Genomic DNA, 12,957 nt, shown 5'->3' with positions numbered 1-12,957 from the left:
ATTCCGTAGATGAACGCGTAGAGAATCGCGATCTCGTAAGGTACGCTCTCAAAGCCTTTCCGAGGAATGCCTTGTGGTCATCTATGGTAGATGCCTACAAGGTTTCCAAGGACCTTTCAATTATTAAGTTAGATGAATTCTTTTGTGAAATGGAACTTCATGAATTTGCTAACAAGGGTCAAAAAGAGAAAGGTATTGCTTTAGTGGCAGGAGAAAAGAGCAAGGATGGAAGGAGGAAGAAAGAAAAGAAGAAGGAGAAAGAAATTCCTACATCCTCATCCTCCTCCGAGTCCGATAATGAAGGAGGATCATCATCAAGCGAAATGGCCAACTTCGTGAGAAGAATCATGAGAAGGAGCCGGAGATTCAAAGGGAAAGGTAAGTCTATTGATCAAAATATTGATAAGACTAACGTTACGTGTTATGAGTGTAGCAAGAAAGGACACTATCGGAGCGAGTGTCCGAAGCTCAAGAAGAAGGAAGAAAGGGCCAAGAAGAAGAAAGCTCTCAAAGCTTCTTGGGATGAATCCTCCTCAAGCTCATCGGAGGAAGAGAAGGAGAAAAGCACTCGTCAATTAGCACTCATGGCAAGGGAGGAATCGGACTCCGGAAGTGATACATCAACCGCGACTTCATCATCTTCGGATGATGAAGAGGTAACTTCTCCACATTTAGAAAAATGCTATAAAACTATTGCACATTTATCTACTTTGCTTAAGAAGTCAAAAACTGAAATCAAATTATTAAAAGAAGAAGTAGAACACTTGAAGACTCTTAGGGAAGATGAGGTTGATGACCTTCATCAAGAGCTTCTTGAGGATGAAAATAATGCCCTAAAGAGTGAAGTTGAGAAACTCAAGAAAATGCTTGAGAAATTCTCAACTAGCTCTAAGACCTTAGATATGATTCTAAATGCCCAAAGGGCGGTCTACAACAAGGCTGGATTAGGATACCAACCTAAGGAGTCTAGTTTCATTTCCTTAGTGTCTAGAACCCAATTTCATAGATCACATGCTTCTAGAGTTCATGAGACTGTGTGACCAAGGCATGGGTTCCTAGGTCTTTCATTGTAGATGCATTAGGTCCCAAGATTTGGGTACCTAAAATATCTATCTTTCGTGTCTTGTAGGCATTTGTCAAGGGGGAGCATCTATCAACTTGGTTTGTTGATAGTGGATGCTCCAAGCACATGACCGGGGACAAGTCACTCTTTACTACCCTTCAAAACAAAAATAGAGGTAATGTGTCCTTTGGTAATAATGGTAGCCTTAAGGTTATAGGAGTTGGAGATATTCAAATATCCGAATGTCTTCAAATCAAAAATGTCCTTCTAGTCAAGGGGATGACTTTTAATCTCCTAAGTGTCAGCCAATTGTGTGATACGGGTTACACAATTGAGTTTCATTCAAGTCAATGTCTGGTCAAGCACATTGACACACTTGACACGGTACTAGTAGGCACAAGGGTAGACAACATTTATCAAGTATCCTTTAAAAGTGCTACTAATGCCTCTGCTAAGTGTTTCATGTCAAAAGAAGAAGAATCATGGCTGTGGCATAGAAGATTGGCCCACGTAAACATGAAGAACATTCGAAAGCTGGCCAACAAAGGATTAGTGCGAGACTTACCAAGCATCAAGTATCAAAAGACAAGATTATGTGATGCATGTCAAAAGGGTAAGCAAACTAAAGCGGCTCATAAAGGTAAAAGCACTGTAAGTACATCTACTGCTTTAGATTTATTGCATATGGATTTGTTTGATTGCAGTAATGTTATTTCATTGAATGGGAGTAGATATTGCTTAGTGATCATTGATGATTTTACTAGATATACATGGACCTTCTTTTTGAAAAATAAGGATCAAACCATAGATGTTTTTGTTTCTTTTTGTAGAAGAACCGAAAATGAGAAATCAACAACAATTAAAACAATTAGAAGTGATCATGGTGGAGAATTTCAAAACCATAGATTTTTAGAATTTTGTCAAGAAAAAGGATATAGGCATGAGTTCTCTACTCCAAGGACCCCACAACAAAATGGGGTTGTGGAGAGAAAGAACCGAGTCTTGCAAGAGGCTGCACGAAGCATGCTCAATGAGTACTCATTACCGAGCTATTTATGGGCTGAAGCGGTAAATACCGCTTGCTATGTACAAAACTGAGTCTTGATACATAGGTTTTTAGGAAAGACTCCCCATGAACTTTGGTTTAGGAAACCCCCTACAATTAAACATCTTAGGGTGTTTGGTTGTAAGGTGTTTATCTTGAACACCAAGGATCATCTTGGAAAGTTCACGGCTAAGGCTGACGAAGGGATACTAGTCGGGTACTCTCTAACCAGCAAAGCCTATCGAGTCTACAACATTAGGACTAAGTTGATTGAAGAGTCCTCGGATGTAGCATTTGAAGAAATCCCTAAATCAAATGATCAATCAAGGGATGTAGGAGAAATTCAATTTGAACTTAGAAATCTAAGTTTAAATGATCAAAACATAGAGAGAGTCGAAGTTGACTCCGATGACGATGAGCAAAGGCAAGAGAGAGCTCAGTCTGATCCTTTACCTGATACTGAGCCCTTGCATGTGTCTAGTGAGATCACTCATGAGACACCATCAACACTAAGGCAATCTAGGATAGCCTCTAGTCATCCCCAAGACCAGATTGTGTGAGACATTCAACAAGGGGTTAGGACTATGTCATTCTTTAGAAATGAGTCTAATGAGGTCGTCTTGATCTCAGAAATTGAACCAAAATTAGTTGATGAGGCATTGCACGATCCTGATTGGATCATAGCTATGCAAGATGAGTTAGGTCAATTTGAAAGGAGCCAAGTGTGGGACTTAGTTCCTAGACCTAAGAAGACCACCATTATTGGAACCAAATGGGTCTTCAAAAATAAGTTAAACCAAAAGGGAGAAGTAGTGAGAAACAAGGCAAGACTTGTAGCCAAGGGCTATAGTCAAGTCGAAGGCCTCGATTATGATGAAACTTATGCTCTCGTGGCTCGATTAGAGTCCATTCGTTTAATGCTAGCTTTTGCTGCACATAGAGGTTTCAAGCTCTATCAAATGGACGTTAAATCGGCCTTCTTAAATGGTTTCATTAAAGAAGAGGTCTATGTTGAACAACCACCGGGGTTTGTGAATACCGAAGCTCCAAACCACGCGTACAAGCTCAAGAAAGCTCTTTATGGGCTTAAACAAGCACCTCGAGCTTGGTACGAAAGGTTGTCAACTTACCTATTAGAAAAGGATTTTGTAAGAGGTCAAATAGACCCAACACTATTTCTACGTAGAGATGGTGAAAACATATTTGTAGCCCAGGTGTATGTCGATGACATAATTTGTGGCTCAAATAACAAGGGCTATTTGAATGAATTTATCACTGACATGGAAAGTGAGTTTGAAATGAGTCTGGTGGGAGAATTGACATTCTTCCTTGGACTTAAAATCAAACAAACTCGAGATGGCATTTATGTCCATCAAACAAAATACACTCAAGAGATGCTCAAGAAATTCAAAATGAGTGACTCTAAGGAAGTATCCACTCCAATGGCGACAAACACTCACCTTGACAATGATGAGAGTGGAAAACCAGTTGATCTAACGCAATATAGAAGCATGATTGGTAGTCTTCTATATCTCACAGCTAGTAGGTTGGACATACTTTTTGCTGTGGGCATGTGCGCTAGATATCAAGTCTGTGCCAAGGAATCTCATTTAATTACAGTTAAGAGAATTCTGAGATACCTTAAGGGCACAATTAGAGTAGGTCTATGGTACCCTCGTACAGAGTCTTTTGACTTGATAGGCTATACCGACTCCGATTATGCTGGGTACAAATTGGATCGGAAAAGCACTAGTGGGGGTTGCCAATTTTTAGGATCATCATTGGTTAGTTGGTCAAGTCGGAAGCAACATTGTGTTGCTCTCTCCACGACCGAGGCTGAATACATTGCCATGGAAGAAAGTGTATCACAATTGTTGTGGATGATCCACACTCTAGAAGATTATGGACTTTCGTATAAGGGAGTGCAAGTGTTGTGTGACAACATCAGCACAATAAACCTAACAAAAAATCCAGTCCATCATTCAAGGACCAAACATATTGAAGTGCGTCACCACTTCATTAGAGATCACGTAGCTAGGGGAGACATTGCACTCACCTATGTTGAGTCAAAGTCAAACCTAGCCGATATTTTCACCAAACCTCTTCCGGAAAATGAATTTAGTTATTTGAGGAGAGAATTGGGAATGTGTTTGGCTCAATAGGTCATTAGGACCTCATCATGATCATTAAGGACAATTAAAACCACAAGAGAAATAGGGAAATTAATTTGGGCAACTTGGGAACATCTCACACAAACTATAAGGTTTAACAAATGATTTTTGTTTGCTAGAAATGGGGTGAGATACTAGGATCAGCCGAATTATTCAAAATGTATCATGCATCCCTTGAATAATTAGGTTGAAGAAACATAAATTGAGTATGGGGAAGACCATTACATAATTCATATGTATTTGGTTCCTAGATCTTACTCATATATTCCAACCAAGGAAACTTGGTTGGACCTTTACCTAGAAATTATGAAACTTTGGTTGATGGACTGTTTGATACACTTGAACGATGCTTCTCATGATTTTGATTGATACTAGGACAAGTCCTTGAAAGAATGATAGCAAGATTGGTTATATTTTGACAAACTTGAAACTAAACATAACAAAGGTCGAAAATTTCAGTTTGCAAGCCTTAAGTTGCCTGTTTTCTAAATGTCTGCAATGTTAGGGCTAAAAACAAGTTCAGACCATAGTTTTTAGGTAATCGTTATGCTTGTAGATCCTCCAGGTTCTAAGTTCTGAACTTGGAAGTTTTCCTAGAGAAACTTCCACGAACTATCGAACATCTCTATGAATTTCAGTTACTGAAATTGCGAATTTTAGTTACTGAAATTACTGGAGAAGATCTAAGTATCAGACACTGATCGGTCTACGGACCGATCAGGTTAGCTGGCACGCACTACTGATCACTTTCTGATCGGTCTACAGACCGATCAGGGAGTTCCCTGATCGGTCCGGAGACCGATCAGATCAATCCGGTACATAAGGCCACTGATCATTCTCTGATTGGTCTACCGACCGATCAGGAAGTTCCTTGATCGGTCCAGGGACCGATCAGCGAGTACTGATCGTCTCCTGATCGGTCTACAGACCGATCAGGATGTTCCTGGATCGATCCATGGACCGATCAGGAGGCTCCTGATACCTCCTGATCGGACAGCCGTCCGATCATTTCATCAACTGTACACCCATCAGAAAACCCTTAAAACTTCCCGATCCTTTCTTTTCCCTCTTCACACGGAAGCCCTAGCCGACTCTACCCTACACCTCACCTCTTCTCTTCTCTGTGCACGCCGGAACCCTAGCCAAAGCTTCAATGGCACCAAGGTAACTCTTTGCTTCTCTAGAACTTGGCATTTCGGTTTCATTTCTCACCATTTTGTGCTTTTTGGGTATTGATGGCTCCGGTGCTCACTTATTTCCCCTATTGGTTCACATTGTTACACCTTAGGAAGAAACCAGTGGGTGAGGGTGAGGGTACCTCTAAGTCACCTGCTAAGTCGAAGTCTAAGGCTCCTTCCAGACCTCAACCATCTGTTTCTGGGAGATTCCCGAACCACAATTTTGAGGAAGCCTTTAGACAAAGAACCTTTAAATTACTCCCTTGTAGGTCTGTGGATCGTAGATTCATGGACGAATTTTGTTCAACTGTGTCTGAAATCATTGCCTACTACAAACTTGACTCACTTGTCTACTTAGAACGGGATATCAACTATGACTTGGTCTCTGAGTTTTATAACAACCTTCATCAGACTCCTAATGATGTAGGTTATAAAACAAGAGTTGCTAAGCGGACTCTTGATTTCAGTTTCTCATCCTTCTTTGAATATCTCGATTGTCGGAGGTGTTCCGGTAATGTCTTTTCGATATTTCCTGATTTACCAGATCCTTTACCTCCACCCTTTGATATCTCATCTGACGATATTTATGAGTACTTCTTCAGACATCCTAGACCAGGTGGCCTTGATGAGCTAGATGTTGACTTTCCTACTTTTGCAGCCTTGAGATTATCTCCTCAAGACTACATTCTTTTTAAAATTGTCACAAATTGCTTTCTACTTATCACGTCTAAACCATTGTCTGAGATCCGACCATATCATTGCCTGATGCTTTATGGATTGCGTCGGCGTCTCGACTTTGACATCATATCTAGCATCTACTCTTCGATCATCTCCTATAGTGAGCCGAGCGGCTACACTGTTTATATGTCTTATGGGCATATAATTACAGATTGGCTCGAGACCCTTCAGATTGATGTCTCTAAGGGTAGAATAGTCAAGATGGTCAGACAGGATTGCAGACTTGGGAAGCGGGCATTTTCCAAGTCTGGAATTATAGGACAAAATGGGGGCGTTCGGTGGAAGGATGGGAGGGCACTAGGTGAGTTACCACGGGGACCTCCACGACAGGTTGCTCCTGTTGCTGCTCCTCTTGCTGCTGACGATGGAGAGGTCGATCCTGATCTGCGCTGGCAGATCGCCGAGCTGGAGAGTCGCTTTGATCGGCACGATGAGCTGCTGGTTGCTGAGCTTCACAGGCTGCGCGTCCAGATTGACCAGCGCTACGATGATTTACGCAGTCAGCAGCGGGTGACACATCAGGCGATTATGGATTGGATGGCCAGATACCCACCTCCGCAGGATTTCCCGGGCTATCCATCCTCGAGCAGCGGCATGCCACCTCAGGGACCCACTCCTCCCGTTGATGATGCTGATGCTCCTCATGATGAGGAGGCTGATTGATATACATTGTTCCATGATGTCATTTTGACTGTCTATGTTTTGGATGTTGGTTGTTGGATTTTTATGTCAGACCTGGATATTTGCTGCTTTCATCTATTTATGCTGCTCATTTTCTTGTCTTTCTTTATGTTTCACTCCTTATTGATTTTTAATATGTTGTTCATATGCCATGTCTTGTATGTCTCTTATTTCTTTATCACTGTCTTATAATACACTTAGAGGGTGTTCTAGGTGAATTAAGAAAAAGATAGTATGGGTTAAGGGGGAGCCTTTTAAAGTTTTCTTACCTAATTCGCACCTTTTCGGTGTTTGACAAAGGGGGAGAGAATAACTAAGTTTAGAGATAAATGAAAGTTTGGCTTTAGGGGGAGGATCTTGATTCCCCTATCCTTACATGGTGTTGTATCTGTCTTAGGGGGAGGATCTTGATTCCCCTAAAATTAGGGAAATATGGAAATATGAACATTTCTGATCTAAACTTAAATCGTGTTGTCAAACAACAAAAAAGGGGAGATTGTTGATACAGTCTGACCTGGCTGTTGTTTTGATGTTGATACTGATTTAAGTTTGTATCAGACATTAATTAAACTCAGACTGATTGATGATCAAGGTTGATCATGAGGAGAGGAAAAGTCCAAGTACGGATACTTGGCACGCAAAGTCAGAGAGGATTCGGTAGCTCGTTCTCTGGACCGGACGAAGTCGGAGAGGGCTTGGCAGCTCGTTCTCCGGACTAGGTCAGAGAGGGCTCGGTAGCTCGTTCTCTGGACCAGACGAAGTCGGAGAGGGCTCGGCAGCTCGTTCTCCGGACTAGGTCAGAGAGGGCTCGGTAGCTCGTTCCCTAGACCGGACGAAGTCGGAGAGGGCTCGGCAGCTCGTTCTCCGGACTAGGTCAGAGAGGGCTCGGTAGCTCGTTCTTTGGACCGGACAAAGTCGGAGAGGGCTCGGCAACTCGTTCTCAGGACTAGGTCAGAGAGGGCTTGGTAGCTCGTTCTCTGGACCAGGAAGATGTTAGGGTTTAGGGCTAGGAGGCTCTAAAACTAACACAGAGAGCTAGGATCGGTCTGTTGACCGATCCAGTGAAACTCTGGTTGTCTGGATCAGTCCACAGACCGATCCAGTGATACTTAAAGTCACCTGATCAGTCTCGTGACCGATCAGGAACCACACAGAAAGTTTCTGTGGGTTATCTGATCGGTCTGTGGACCGATCAGGAACCACACAGAAACCGATCAGGAACCACACAGAAAGTTTCTGTGGGTTATCTGATCGGTCTATGGACTGATCAGTAACCACACAGAAGCATTCTGTGTGTTATCTGATCGGTCTACAGACCGATCAGAAAGAAGCGCTGGGATGCGCTGGGACTCAAAACGCTAGGGGGGATCGGTCTGTGGACCGATCCACCCATAGGTTGATCGGTCCACAGACCGATCAGACACTTCCCAGACCGATCAGGATGAGTCCTGATCGGTCCAGAGAACTATGGATCGGTCTGTTGACCGATCCACAACATGTCGTTTTATTTCTGCTGCTTCTCTTATATTTCTAATTCACTTGCGATTCACCTGATCAAATCATCTGCTGTGAGATTTTTAAGTTGCAGGTTGCAGGTATCATGCCATTGGTTAATTTCAAATGAAGCTCCATCAAAAGAATAAGAACAAGCGCCCTTTATGCTGTATTTCACTGCAAGTGATGCAATTCGAGCTTCAACGTTCACTGGCCGCGATCAGTTGGACTCTTGCCCATTGGTTCGAGCTCAGAGACACCAGTGAAGACCATGGATGGTATTGGTGTGAGTTCAGAGAACCAGATGAGAAGGAAGAGTGATTGGCGACGCCTGAGTTGGTTGTAGTGATTCGACACAGGTGACAGTGATTCGGGACAGTGAGAAAGCAGAATAAGAAGGAGGAAGAAGAGAGGTTTGTTAAGGTTCTGAAAAAACTCTCTGTCGCTCAAGCAAGAGGCTGTGTCATTGAGCTCTTGGCTGAAGCTTCCTTCTGTCTTTGCGTTTTTCACTTCGTGGCTGTAAGTTTCATTTGTTCATTCCATTAGCCACAAAACTCTGTAAGTCATTGTGCTTTACTTTCAAATCTATTCTGTGACTTTTGTGGAGAGGTTACTCCACCGAGAAGGAGCAATACTTAGCCAGAATTTGTCCGGGGTGTGATCTACCGAAAGATCAAGGGATCGTCCACCTTACGGACACGCCGAGGAGTAGGGGCAAGTTATCCCCGAACCTCGTATATACTTGTGTAAGCTGTGGTGATTGTTTTCCTTCCTTGCATTAGTTTTCTTGTTGTTTATTTCCGCTGCGCTAACAAAGTTTTTGTGAGAAAATTGATTGAGTTTTAAAGGAGGCTATTCACACCCCCCCTCTCTAGCCATCCGAAGGTCCTAACAGCCGGGAGGAAGACTATGTTGGAGCAATCTGGGTACCCTAAGTTTTGATGTTTGGGCAAAGGTTTAAGTTAGGTTTATTGTTGTATTTGATATGCATTGTGAGTGTGCTGGATACAGGTACAACAAGGAAAGTCCAAGTGTGATCTTGGCAAAGGAGGAAAGTCCAAGGATGAGTCTTGACGGTGTAAATTCAGGCATGTAGTCTTGGCAACGTAAGTCCAAGTGTGTCTTGGCAATGGATGAAGTCTCGGAGGCGCGACCTCTTGGCAAAGGAAGACCCGACAACAATGACAAGGCCGATGGAAGCTCCAGAAGGCAAGACGTAAAGGATGGGGAGACATCCGAGGGACGCAAGTCTGATGGAGGAGGCTAGAAGGCTAGGTCTAGGTTGGTCGGGCGAAGACGAGTGCTGAGTGAATGTACTCAGGAGTTAAATCCTAGGATTAGGAATTACTGTAGCGTTACTGTAGCAGTACTGTAGAGTCGACTGGTGGTTTCATCAATCGTTGGGTTGTAACGGTCGAATTTCCACAGAGGTAAGTCGACTAATGGTTTTGACAGTCGACTGGTAGGCGGGATTTTCCAACCCGTGGCCTATATAACCAAGACTAAGGAGCTTGGTTGAGGTTGACGAAATAGAGGTGGTTAACCCCTATTAGTAATCTACCTGTGCCCTAACGTCTCAAGTATTCTTGTGAGAGTTGTGGTGAGGTTTCTCCACCCACAAGGAGCTACGTGAGCTAGCCGGAGTTTGTTGGGAAGTCATCCACCGACGGATCAGGATCGTCCACCTTACGAACAGCCGTGGAGTAGGAGCCCTAATTTTCAAACCACGTTAAATGATCGTGTAGCTTGGTTTGCATTTCTTGTCTTGTATTTAGATTAACTTTCTACTTGTTTGTTTGTATTTCCGCTGTGTAACTAACAAGTGTAGGAAGAAGCGATCGATTTGGGTGAGACGTTATTCACCCCCCCCCCTCAAGCAGATGTCAAGGTCCCAACAAGCAGTATCAGAGCTAAGTGAGCTCTTGTTGGACTAATCGCCAAGAGAGCGGCTAGAGGAAGAAGATGGAGTCGGAGGGACCTCTCAGATGGGACATCCGAATCCCACCTCCATACGAGCGTGAGTACTTCAACTATTGGAGGAATCGCATGGAAATGTGGTTCTAAATGAATTGGAACCAATGGATTACGTTGGAGGAACCATTTAAAACTCCAACGGACAAGAAGGGAAAGCGTCTCCGACGTCGATATTGGACCGAGAAGCAAAGGGAGCAATCAGAGACAGATAAGGAGATAACTAGAATTTTAATTAATTTATTACCTTCTAATGCGATATTGAATGTAGGTGAATACGAGAACGCAAGCGACCTTTGAAAAAAGGTAATTGCGCTTCATGAGAGTCCTACACTAATCCAAAGAGTGGAGTAGCACAAGGAGAAGCTCTCATTGGTCCAAGAAGAGAAGGACCAATCGGATGTTGACACGGGTTCAACATCCGAGGAGGAGAAGGAAGATGAGGAGGTATCATCCACATATTCAAGGGAGGAAGAAGTGGAACCATCCACATCTTCAAATGAAGAGGAAGAAGAGTAATCCAAGGAAGAGAAGATCTTGGAAGCTCAACCCTCCACCTCAACTACCAAGAAGAGCACAAAGGACCACATCAAATATTTTGAGTGTGGTAAGATGGGGCACTACAAGAGTAGGTGTCCTTCACTCAAGAAGATAAAGGAGGTAAACTCTAAACTCACTAAAGTTAATTTAGAAATTAATGTGAGTTGTTGGAAAAAGAAGGAGAAGAAGCACATCAAGTGCTTTACATGTGGTGAGTGAGGTCACGACCACACAAAGTGCCCAAGGAGAGGAGAGCTCAAGAAATTGGCACACTTGAAGAAATGGGAAAAGAAGAGGAGCACAAATCAAGGGGGAGTTTCAAAGGTAAAAGGGAAGGTAATCCCTATTTTGAAGTTTAATCCAAGTTCAAATTCCTTTATGCTTGTTAGGAATATTAAAAATTATGTATCCATGCATAATTATGGATTTAGGTATAATAATAGGAATAGGGTTAACACGGTAGATAACCCTAAGAAATTATGCATTAAGGGTAGACCTAATAAGACCCCAAACCACTTTGCCTAAAAGAAGGAAAGTGGGTGAAAACCTAAGCATTAATCCTAAGAAAGGGAGACATATGCCTAGGAAGGTGGGTAGGTCTAGGGATATCCAAAGTGAACATGTTGACTCTAGGGTTATGACCCTAGAATTAGAAAATCAAGCCTTGAAGGTAAGGCTTGAAGAAATGGAGAAAGTCCTAGATAGGTTCATTATTCGACCTAGAGGACTTGACATGTGTTTGGGTGGTCAAAACCTCAAAAATGTCAAATTAGGTCCCTCTCATGTCAAGAGGAGGTCAAGTGCTAAGGTGACACATGAAAATGGAATGGGAGGAGTGACAAAGGGCAAGGGAAAATCATCCAAGGTCTGTGATAAAAAATATGCAAGGGTTGCATATGATTATGGAAAGGATGAGGTACCCAAGGTTAAAAAGAGGAAGTCTACTGAGGTACACCATGTGGGTATAGCCATGGTAGATGAGTCACCTAAGGAGGTGATTAAGGCTAAGAGTCCTAAGGTTAGGAAGAGCCTTTGGGACCCATGGTAGATGGGTTATCAAATGTGCCAAGTGGTTAGGAGACGGACTTGAGTCTCTAACCTAGTGGGTTAGCACAATTAGAATGGTATCATGCATGAAAATATGACATTGGGGTCATATTACATAAAAATTAGTTTTTGATGTATAGATGCCATATAAACCAATGCTAGGGATGCATTATGGTTTTGTATGGACAGATACATCAAGAGGAAGTCAAAACTAGGACTTTAGGTCAAGGTTCAATTGAACCATTTAGCTAGTTTTGAATTTTATGTCAATCTTGAGATCTGTGATAAATGTATTTTTATATATATTTTTTATAAGTAGACATGGATAAAATAGACCTCTTCACAAAATTTGAGATTATTTGGAGGTCTGTGGAATTTTTGACGCATTTCTGAAAGTGGGTCAAAAGGTTAATTTTTGTCAACATAGAGTACCAGTCGACTGGTAATAGTAATTTTGAGCACAGAAGACCTCTGTAAGCTCATTTTGACGATGGCAGTCGACTGGGGTTTATATCAATCGACTGGTAACACTGTTCATGAGCACAGAATGTCTCTGTAAGCTCATTTTGACGATGGCAGTCGACTGGGACTTATAACAGTCGACTGATACGGTCTGGAAATATTTTTTTTACATTAGAAAATGACCAAAAGAGTGGTGAACATGTATGTAATCTTATGGGGTATTAATACATGATGTTTATGGTCATTAGAGGTCAAAGAGTCCAATAATTGGGATATTGTTGGAGCTCTTTTTGATGTATGGAAAAGGGGGAGAAATTTAGGTTTAAGTGGATAACCTACATACCTTTGCAAGAAATCCTAGCTCAAGGGGGAGCTTAGGTGAAGGGGGAGCGATTGCTCATTTATTAGCAAAGGGGGAGAAGTTTACCTTTAAGCAAGAAATCCTAGCTCAAGGGGGAGCTTAGGTGAAAGGGGAGCCTAGGATTAGGTTCTATGATTTATGCATGTGTAGATTGTATATTTATTTGCATTATTATTGTTATATTGTTTCCCTAACTTAAATAGGTT

The sequence above is a fragment of the Zingiber officinale genome, chromosome 9B, assembly GCF_018446385.1.
Source record: "Zingiber officinale cultivar Zhangliang chromosome 9B, Zo_v1.1, whole genome shotgun sequence".
Taxonomy (NCBI): domain Eukaryota; kingdom Viridiplantae; phylum Streptophyta; class Magnoliopsida; order Zingiberales; family Zingiberaceae; genus Zingiber; species Zingiber officinale.
The sequence above is the reverse complement of the archived record's forward strand: the minus strand, read 5'-3'. Positions refer to the sequence as shown.